The sequence below is a fragment of the Lissotriton helveticus genome, chromosome 12 (genome assembly GCF_964261635.1).
Source record: "Lissotriton helveticus chromosome 12, aLisHel1.1, whole genome shotgun sequence".
NCBI classification, from domain to species: Eukaryota; Metazoa; Chordata; class Amphibia; order Caudata; family Salamandridae; genus Lissotriton; species Lissotriton helveticus.
The window spans coordinates 623,529,197-623,538,097 of NC_136073.1; the positions used below are offsets into that span (position 1 = coordinate 623,529,197).

The window sequence follows — 8,901 nt, forward strand, 5'->3', positions numbered from 1 at the left end:
TGGAAGTGGAGGTATTGGTATCAGTGGTGGTGGTATTGGTGGTGGTGGTATTGGTGGTGATGGTATTGGTGATAGTGGTATTGGTGGTGATGGTATTGGTGGTGGTTGTATTGGTATTGGTGGTGGTATTGGTATTGGTGGTGGTATTGGTATTGGTTGTGATGGTGTTATTAGGCGTGGTGGTGGTGGTATTTGTGGTGGTGGAATTGCTGTTGGTGATATTGGTGGTGGTGGTATTGGTGGTGGCATTGGTGGTGGCATTAGTGGTTGTATTGGTGGTGGTATTGGTCATGGTGGTATTGGTATTGGTGGTGGTATTGGTAGTGGTGTTGGTGGTGGTGGTATTGGTGGTGGTGGCATTGGTGGTGATAGTACTGGTGGTGGTGGTATTGGTGGTGGTGGTATTGGTGGTGGTAGTATTTGTGATGGTGGTAATGGTTGTGGTATTGGTGGTGGTAGTATTGGTGGTGGAATTAGTGGTGGTATTGTTGTTGGTGGTGGTATTGGTATTAGTCGTAATGGTGGTATTGGTGGTGTTATTGGTGGTGGTGGTGGTATTTGTATTGGTGCTGGTGGTGAAATGAGTGGTTTTGGAAATGGTGGTGGTAGTGGTGGTGGTGGTGGTGGTATTGGTGGTGGTAGTATTTGTGGTGGTGGTATTGGTGGTAGGGATATTGGTGGTGGCGCTATTGGTGATATTGGTGATGTCATTGGTGGTTGTATTAGTGGTGATATTGGTGTTGGTATTGTTGGTGGTAATGATGGTAATGGTGGTATTGGTGGTGGTATTGGTTGTGTTGGTATTGGTGGTGGAAGTGGTATTGGTGGTGGTGATGGTGTTGGTGATGGTGGTATGGGTGTTAGTATTGGTGGTTTATTGGTGATAGTAGTGGTGGTGCTATTGGTGTTAATGTGATGGTATTGGTGGTATTGGCAGTGGTATTGGCGGTTGTATTGGATTATTGGTGGTGGTATTGGTGCTGGTGGTTTTGATGTTAGTATTCATGGTGGTGATATTGGTGGTGGTGGTGGTATTGGAGTTGGTATTGGTGGTGGTAGTATTGGTGATGGTGGTTGTATTGGTGGCATTAGTGTTGGTGGTATTGGTGGCATTGGTGGTGATGGTATTGGTGGTGGTGGTGGTATTGGTGGCAGTTGTGGTGGTAGTGGTATTGGTGTGGGTGGTAGTATTGGTGGTGGTATTGGTGGTTTATTGGTGATGTTGAAATTGGTGTTAGTGGTCTTGATTCTATTGCAGTGGTATTGGTGGTGCTATTGGATTGATGGTGGTGGTATTGGTGCTGGTGTTTTTGGTGGTGTTGGTGGTGGTATTGGTGGTGGTGGTATTGGTGGTATTGGTGGTGGTATTGGTGGCATTAGTGGTGATGGTATAGGTGGTGAGGGTATTGGAGGTGGTATTGTTGGTGGTAGTGGTGGTGGTGGTGGTATTGGTGGTGGTAGTATTTGTTGTGGTGGTATTGGTGGTGGTGGTATTGGTGGTGGTATTAGTGGTGGCATTGGTGGTGGCATTAGTATTATTGGTGATGGTGGTATTGGTGGTGGCATTTGTGGTAGGGGTGGTACTGGTGGTGGTGGTAATTGTATTGGTGGTGGTGGTAGTGGTATTGGTGGTGGTGGATGTTTTGGTGAAGGTGGTGGTATTGGTGGTGGTGGTTGTATTGGTGGTAGTGGTGTTTTGGTGGTGATGGTGATAGTGGTATTGGCATTGGTGGTGGTGGTGGTGGTAGTATTGGTAGAGGAGGTTTTGGTATCAGTGTTGGTGGTATTGGTGATGGTGGTATTGGTGAAGGTATTTTTGGTGGTGGTATTGGTGGTATAGGGGGTGATGGTAATGGTGGTGGTGGTGGTATTGATGGTGGTGGTATTGGTGGTGGTAGTATTTGTGGTGGTAGTATTGGTGGTGGTGGTATTGATGGTTATATTAGTGATGGTGGTATTGGTGGAGGTAGTGGTGTTTTTGGTGGTAGTGGTGGTGGTGGTATTGATGGTGGTGGTACTTTGTGGCGGTGGTATTGGTAGTGGTGGTATTGGTGGTGATGGTATTGGTGGTTGTATTAGTGATGGTATTGTTGTTGTTGGTGGTTGTATTGGTATTAGTTGTGATGTTAGTATTGGTGGCGTTATTGGTGGTGGTGGTATATGTATTGGTGGTGTTGGTGGTATTGGTGGAGGTAGTGGTGTTGTTGGTGGTATTGGTGGTAGTGGTATTGGTGGTATTGGTGCTTGCATTGGTGGTTGTATTAGTGGTGATATTGGTGGTGGTATTGGTGGTGGTACTGGTGGTATTGGTGGTGGTATTGGTTGTATTGGTATTGGTGGTGGAGGTGGTATTTGTGGTGGTGATGGTATTGGTGATGGTGGTATGGGTGTTAGTATTGGTGGCTTATTGCTGATATTTGTGGTGGTGGATTTGGTATTTGTGTTGGTGGTGAAGGTATTAGTATTGGTAGTGGTGGTATTGGTGGTATTGGTATTGGCAGTGGTATTGGCTGTTGTATTGGATGGATGGTGGTAGTATTGGTGCAGGTGGTTTTAGTGGTGGTATTGGTGTTGGTATTGGATTGTTGGTTGTGGTATTGGTGCTGTGATATTGGTGGTATTGGTGGTGTTGGTATTGGTGGTGGTGGTGGTATTGGTGGCATTGGTGGTTGTAGTGGTATTGGTGGCATTAGTGGTGGTGGTGATGGTATTGCTGGTGATGGTCGTATTGGTGGTGGTGGTGGTATTGGTGGTATGAGTGGTGGTACTGGTGGTGGTATTGTTAGTAGTTGTATTTGTGGAGTTGGTATAGGTGGTGGTATTGGTGGTGGTGGTATTGGTGGTGGTAGTATTGGTGGTGGTGGTAGAATTAGTGGTATTGGTGCTGGTGGCAATAGTATTGATGGTGGTAGTGTTGGTATTGGTGGTGATGGTATTGGTGGTGGTATTGATGGTGGTGGTATTGGATTGATGGTGGTGGTATTGGTGGTAGTATTGGTGGAGGTGATGCTATTGGTGGTGTTGATATAGGTGGTGGTGGCATTGGTGGTGGTGGTATTGGTGGTTTTGGTATTTGTGGTGGTGGTATTGGTGGTAGTGGTTGTATTGGTGGTGGTGGTGGTGTCATACTTGTGGTGGTGGTATTGGTGGTGGTGATATTGGTGGTGGTATTGGTTGTGGTGGTGGTGGTATTGGTGGTAGTGGTTGTATTGGTGGTGGTGGTGTCATATTTGTGGTGATGGTATTGGTGGTGGTGATATTGGTGGTGGTATTGGTGGTGGTAGTTTTGGGGGTGGTATTGGTGGTGGTATTGGTGGTGGTGATATTGGTGGTATTGGTGGCATTAATGGTGGTGGTATTGGTGGTATTGGCGGTGATTATATTGGTGGAGGTATTGGTGGTAGTATTTGTGGTGGTGGTATTGGTGGTGGTATCGGTGGTGGTGGTATTGGTGATGGTATTAGTGGTGGTATTGTATTTAGTCGTGGTGGTGGTATTGGTACTGGAGGAGGTGGTGGTATTGGTAGTAGTGGTATTGGTGTTGGTGGTGGTATAGGTGATGGTGTTATTGGTGGTATAGATGGTGGTGGTTTTATTGGCAGAGGTGGTATTGGTAGTAGTGGTAGTATTGGTGGTGTTGGTATTGTTGGTGGTATTGGTGGTGTTGGAAGTGGTGGTATTGGTGGTGGTGGTATTGTTGGTGGTGGTGTTGGTGGTGGTGGTGTTGGTGATAGCAGTATTGGTGGTGGTTGTATTGGTGGTGGTGGTATTGATAGTGATTGTGTTAGTGGTAGCAGTATTGGTGGTGGTGGTATTGTGGTGGTGGTGGTATTAGTGGTGGTGCTGGTATTTTTGGTGGTATTGGTGGTGGCAATGGTAGTGGTATTGGTACAGGTGATAGTGGTATTGGTATTGGTGTGATGGTACTTCTAGTGGATGAATTGGTGGTGGTGATATTGGTATTGGCGGTGGTATTGGTATTGCTGGTGTTGATATTGGTGGTGGGATTGCTGGTGGAGGTATTAGTGGTGGTGGTGGTATTGGTGGTGGTATTGGTGTTGGTGGTGATGGTATTGGTGGTAGTGGTATTGGTGGTGATGGTATTGGTGTTGGTGTTATTGGTGGTATTGGTATTGGTGGTGGTATTGCTATTCATGGTGGTGGTATTGGCTTGATGGTGCTGTATTGGATTTACGGTGGTGGTATTGGTGATGGTGGTGGTATTGATGGTGTTGGTATTGGTGGTGGTATTGGTGAGTGTGGTGGTATTGGTTGTGATGGTGGGATTGGTGGTGGTGGTGTTTCTGGTGATGGAATTGGTGGTGGTGATATTGGTGGTGGTGGTATTGGTGGTGGTACTGGTGGTGATGGCAGTCTTGGTGGTGGTATTGGTGGTGGTTTTGGTCGTGGTGATGGTATTGGTGGTGGTGGTGGTATTGGTGGGTTATTGGTGACATTGGTGGTGATGGTATTGGTATTGATGTAGGTGGTGGTGGTATTGGTATTGGTGGTAGTATTGGTGGTGGTGGTATTGGTATTGCAACTGTATTGGTGGTAGTATTGCATTGGTGGTGGTGGTATTGGTGCTGGTGGTTTTGGTGGTGGTGGTGGTCTTGGTGGTGGTGGTATTGGTGGTATTGGTGTTGATATTGGTGGTGGTGGTATTAGTGAAGGTATTTTTGGTGGTGGTATTGGTGGCATTAATGGTGGTGGTATTGGGGTGATGGTAATGTTGGTGGTGGTGGTATTGATGGCAAAGGTATTGGTTGTGATAGTATTTGTGGTGGTGATATTGGTGGTGGTGGTATTGGTGGTTGTATTAGTGATGGTATTGTTGTTGTTTGTGGTGGTATTGGTATTAGTTGTGATGTTGGTATTGGTGGTGTTATTGGTGGTGGCGGTATATGTATTGGTAGTGTTGGTGGTATTGGTGGAGGTAGTGGTGTTTTTGGTGGTATTGGTGGTAGTGGTATTGATGGTATTGGTGGTTGCATTGGTGGTTGTATTGGTGGTGATATTGGTGGTGGTACTGGTGGTGGTACTGGTGGTATTGGTGGTGGTATTGGTTGTATTGGTATTGGTGGTGGAGGTGGTATTTGTGGTGGTGATGGTATTGGTGATGGTAGTATGGGTGTTAGTATTGGTGGCTTATTGCTGATATTAGTGGTGGTGGTATTGGTATTGGTGTTGGTGGTGATGGTATTGGTATTGGTGGTGGTGGTATTGGTGGTATTGGTAGTGGTATTGGCTGCTGTATTGGATGGATGGTGATGGTATTGGTGCAGGTGGTTTTGGTGGTGGTATTGGTGTTGGTATTGGTTTGTTGGTGGTGGTATTGGTGCTGTGATATTGGTGGTGGTGGTATTGGAGGTGTTGGTATTGGTGGTGGTGGTATTGGTGGTGGTGGTGGTATTGGTAGTTGTAGTGACATTGGTGGCATTAGTGGTGGTGGTATTGGTGGTGATGGTATTGCTGGTGATGGTCGTATTGGTGGTGGTGGTATTGCTGGTATTAGTGGTGGTACTGGTGGTGGTGTTGTTAGTAGTAGTATTTGTGGAGTTGGTATAGGTGGTGGTATTGGTGGTGGTAGTATTTGTGGTGGTGGTATTGGTGGTGGTATTGGTGATGGTATTAGTGGTGGTATTGTTGTTGGTGGTGGTATTGGTATTAGTTGTGGTGGTGGTATTGGTACTGGAGGACGTGGTGGTATTGGTAGTAGTGGTATTGGTGGTGGTGGTATTATTGATGGTATTGGTGTTGGTGGTGGTATAGGTGATGGTGTTAATGGTGGTATAGATGGTGGTGGTTTTATTGGCAGTGATGGTATTGGTAGTGGTGGTAGTAATGGAGGTGTTGGTATTGTTGGTAGAATTGGTGGTGTTGGAGGTGGTGGTATTGGTGGTGGTGGTATTGTTGGTGGTGGTGTTGCTGGTGGTGGTGTTGGTGATAGAAGTATTGGTGGTGGTTGTATTGGTGGTGGTGGTATTGGTGGTGATGGTGTTAGTGGTAGCAGTATTGGTGGTGGTGGTATTGAGGTGGTGGTGGTATTGGTGGTGGTGCTTGTATTTTTGGTGGTATTGGTGGTGGCATTGGTGGTGGCATTGGTGGTATTGGTGGTGGTATTGGTATAGGTGGTAGTGGTATTGATATTGGTGTGATGGTACTTCTGGTGGTTGAATTGGAGGTGGTGATATTGGTATTGGCGGTGGTATTGGTATTGCTGGTGTTGATATTGGTGGTGGGATTACTGGTGAAGGTATTAGTGGTGGTGGTGGTATTGGTGGGGGTATTGGTGGTTGTAGTGGTATTGGTGGGATTAGTGGTGGTGGTATTGCTGGTGATGCTCTTATTGGTGGTGGTGGTGGTATTGGTGGTATAAGTGGTGGTACTGGTGGTGGTATTGTTAGTAGTAGTATTTGTGGAGTTGGTATAGGTGGTGGTATTGGTGGTGGTGGTATTGGTGGTGGTAGTATTGGTGGTGGTGGTAGAATTGGTGGTGTTGGTGCTGGTGGCATTAGTATTGGCGGTGGTAGTATTGGTATTGGTGGTGATGGTTTTGGTGGTGGGATTGGATTGATGGTGGTGGTATTGGTGGTAGTATTGGTGGAGGTGATGCTATTGGTGGTGTTGATATATGTGGTGGTGGTATTGGTGGTGGTGGTATTGGTGGTGTTGGTATTGGTGATGGTGGTATTGGTGGTGGTATTGGTTGTGGTGGTGGCATTAGTGGTGGTGGTATTGGTGGTAGTGGTTGTATTGGTGGTGGTGTTGCTGGTGGTCATATTTGTGTTGGTGGTATTGGTGGTGGTGGTATTGGTGGTGATAGTTTTGGGGGTGGTATTGGTGGTGGTATTGGTGGTGGTGATATTGGTGGTATTAGTGGCATTATTGGTGGTGGTATTGGTGGTATTGGTGGTGATTATATTGGTGGTGGTATTGGTGGTGGTAGTATTTGTGGTGGTGGTATTGGTGGTGGTATTGTTGGTGGTGGTATTGGTGATGGTATTAGTGGTGGCATCGTTGTTGTTGGTGGTGGTATTAGCTGTGGTGGTGGTATTGGTACTGGAGAAGGTGGTGGTATTGGTAGTAGTGGTATTGGTGGTAGTGGTATTATTGGTGGTATTGGCGATGGTGGTGGTATTGGTGATGGTGTTATTGGTGGTATAGATGGTGGTGGTTTTATTGGCAGTGGTGGTATTGGTAGTGGTGGTAGTATTGGTGGTGTTGGTATTGTTGGTGGTATTGGTGGTGTAGGAGATGGTGGTATTGGTGGTGGTGGTATTGTTGGTGGTGGTGTTGGTGGTGGTGGTGTTGGTGATAGCAGTATTGGTGGTTGTTGTATTGGTGGTGGTGGTATTGGTGGTGATGGTGTTAGTGGTAGGAGTATTGGTGGTTCTGGTATTTTTTGCGGTATTGGTGGTGGCATTGGTGGTCGTGGTATTGGTATAGGTGGTAGTGATATTGATATTGGTGTGATGGTACTTCTGGTGGTTGAATTGGTTGTGGTGATATTGGTATTGCAGTGGTATTGGTATTGCTGGTGTTCATATTGGTGGTGGGATTGCTGGTGGAGGTATTAGTGGTGGTGGTGGTATTGGTGGTGGTATTGGTGGTGGTATTGGTGGTTGTTGTATTTTTGGTGGTGGTGTTGGTGGTGGTATGGGTGGCAGCATTGGTATTGGTGGTGGTATTAGTGGTGGTAGTATTGGTGCTGTTGGTATTGGTGGTATTGGTGGTGGTATTGCAGATAATGTTGGTCGTGGAACTGGTATTGATGGTTGTGGTTTTGGTGGTGGGGGTATTGGTGGTAGTGGTATTGGATTGGTGGTAGCGTTTATGGTATTGGATTGGTGGTGATGTTGGTGATGGTATTGGTGGTAGGGGTATGGGTGGTGGTATTGGATTGGTGGTGGTGGTTTTGGTGGTGGTGGTATTGGTGCTGGTGGTGGAGGTAGTGCTATTTGTGGTGGAATTGGTGGCGGTATTGGTGGTTGTCTTGTTGGTGGTGGTATTGGTGGTGGTGGTCTTGGTAGTTGTATTGGTGGTGGTGGTGTTATTGTTGGTAGATAATGCTTCAGCAGACCGGAATTTATTAGAAAAACCTAAAATGTATCAAATTAAAATAGCTCTATCTGCACCATGTAAACAAGTTGCAACCGAAAAGTGTCATTCATTTGAGTCTCTCTGTCACATAGCACACACTCCTGCAGTTGTCACAATGTGGCTCAGGTTATCAGTTTTCCGGCATAGCTTCTTCCAACACAATGGAATATATGTGTGTAGCTCTTCCTGGTCCAGCCCGGGTCACCCCCTTTCTTGCACTGCACGTACATAACAAATCCTGGCAGGTCTCTAAAATTCAAAATTTCCAAACTGTGTTGGATTATTGGTAGGTTTTGGCTGTGGCTTGTAGCCAATTCTGTCATGTATCATCTGCGCCCTGCTTTTGTGGTCAGTGCTGATCCCTATAGCTCCATCCGTACTGCTGACTAGGTGTGCATCCTCCCCTTGCTTCTTGCGACTCTCCAAATCTTTCTGTATACTCTCAAATTCTTCAATGTCATCCAGCTTCAACTCGAGACGGGTTGGTTTCCACCGTAGCATTCTGAAAACGTATTTCCACTATACCAGCAACAAAACTGTTTGGTATACAACTTGGGTGGCGGAGTCCCCTCGCCTCACACTCGGCTTCTTGCACGGCCCATATCCCCGCAAATCCCCCAGCTTCGCTCAACCGATATTCCCAAACACATCCGCCCTCTGTAGCAAATAATGAACATTATTGTTGGTGTTATTGGTGGTGGTGTTATTGGTAGTGACATTGGTGGTGGTGGTGGTATTGGTGAGGTTGGTTGTATTGGTGGTAGTGGTATTGATGGTGGTGGTATTGGTGGTGGTATT

At 46.5% G+C, this 8,901-nt stretch overlaps 1 pseudogene; it reads right to left on the bottom strand.

The window, feature by feature from the left end:
- Positions 1-8,352: 8,352 nt before the first annotated feature.
- On the bottom strand, positions 8,353-8,657 carry LOC144798885 (anaphase-promoting complex subunit CDC26 pseudogene; annotated as a pseudogene).
- Between the last annotated feature and the right edge of the window lie 244 nt (positions 8,658-8,901).